Raw genomic sequence first — 2,078 nt, 5'->3', positions numbered from 1 at the left:
GAATTATGAAATAGATAATTGAATCATGAAATGAAGAAATGCTTGAATGGAGTGATGAACTTATGAAATGATGAAATGATGAAATGAAGTATGAAATTATGAATTGAATTATGAAATAGATAATTGAATCATGAAATGAAGAAATGCTTGAATGGAGTGATGAACTTATGAAATGATGAAATGATGAAATGAAGTATGAAATTATGAATTGAATTATGAAATGGATAATTGAATCATGAAATGAACAAATAAATAATACATTAATGAAATAATTGATTTGAATGATGAAATGAACAATGAAATGATGAATTGAATTATGAAATGATGAATTGAATTATGAAATGAACAATGAAATGATGAATTGAATTATGAAATGATGAATTGAATTATGAAATGAACAATGAAATGATGAATTGAATTATGAAATGATGAATTGAATCATGAAATGATGAATTGAATCATGAAATGACAAATGCTGGAATATTGACACAAATCCCCTCCCATACACTTTGACGTATTGGTTCTTCACAATAACGAATCGGGGGTTAGTTGCTGATAGATCCACTAGATGGCCACACCATACAGTGTCTCTTAGTGGATTTTTACTGCATTCTGAAGAAATTTTATGACGTTCATGGGGGTACTTTTTACCGAGACTTTTGTGTTTTTTAGAATGGATTATTGATATTCTACAGACTGTATAAAAACACCGTTTCAGTGTGGAAAATGGCCATTGATGTTTGTCTTTTTAATCTATAACAAGTGTGAATAAAGTATAAAATTATGAGATTCATCATATGAATTGGGTAGGAGGGAGGGAGGGGGACATTGGATATAGATTTTGAAGTATCGGTAAAGTAAAGTCCATGTTTTCATGCTTAGGGGCCTATATGAGGATGCAAGGCTGAATTCTCTTCAAACTCCATTATATGGAAAGGGGTGAGGATTCTATATTTGAATAAAATAAAGAAACTATCCAAAATTATAAAGAATCAATTCGCATGTAAAAATAGATCAGAAATCAGATCGTTTACTTTGAAAAATATAACACAAAACAATATAACTTCTATTACGAAAAATTGAAAATGGCATAAAAACTCGATGGATTCAACTATGATGATGAGAATCATAGCAATCCTGCAGCAATCTTCAAGCATTGCACATTAATGTTATCTTATACATGTAAAACGTATCACAATAAACACCCGTATTTAAAATAAGCAGAACATGAATTCAACTCATTGCAAAATATTACATGACATTAACACACTGTTTATTTTACATTATGGCCTCTCTTAAGGAGCTCAACTTTCAAATAATCTCTTAGTTTCTTTTCGTTTCTCAGCTTTCTTTTTATACCAAGCTCTGATATTTTTTCCTTAATCTGAGCAAGTGACATTGAATCAATATCCAAAGAAGAACCAGCATTGGGAGAAAGTGGTTCTTCTGACAAGTCAACTTTCTGGCGTTTTTCAAAAATAGTTTTTTTTCCAATACTCAGGATCAGCCTTCTTATAACAATGAGCAGTTCGCTTTTGACTAGCCAGTTGACGTTGCCGCCAAGTTGTTTTGACTACATCAGAACAAGCACCGATCTTGTTGGACTTTCGAGTATGAATACTTTTTACAATATCATTGAGTTTCTCCATGCCCTGTGCACTGAAGTTTCTTAACCCGTTGTGACGGGCACAGAGAAGGGGAACATGGTACACAAGAATATGTATGTAAGGTGTAATTTTATTACGGTCATATCCAGTTATTTTGCCCTCAAGGGACAAGAAAAGAAGAACCCATTCTCTTGCTAATTGAAAAACAGTAGCTTCAGATGGACTTCCATGTACAATTGCATGATAAACTGCAGCAAAATCACCTTATGGCTTAATCAACCTGGTTTTCAGTACCAGGGTGGAGAACTTGGTTTGCAATGAGGGTTTGAGGCAGCGATTTCAGGAGCTTCTTTTTCTCTTCACCAACTAAACTTGAACAATCAAAGGGTTTATTCCCATTTCGCCAGTTTCCCATTTCGCCATTTTCCCATTTCCCCACTTCGCCAGTTTCCCATTTCGCCAATATCTTAT

This window comes from Priapulus caudatus, unplaced genomic scaffold (assembly GCF_000485595.1).
Source record: "Priapulus caudatus unplaced genomic scaffold, Priapulus_caudatus-5.0.1 Scaffold484, whole genome shotgun sequence".
NCBI lineage: Eukaryota > Metazoa > Priapulida > Priapulimorpha > Priapulimorphida > Priapulidae > Priapulus > Priapulus caudatus.
Note: the sequence above shows the minus strand (reverse complement) of the source record.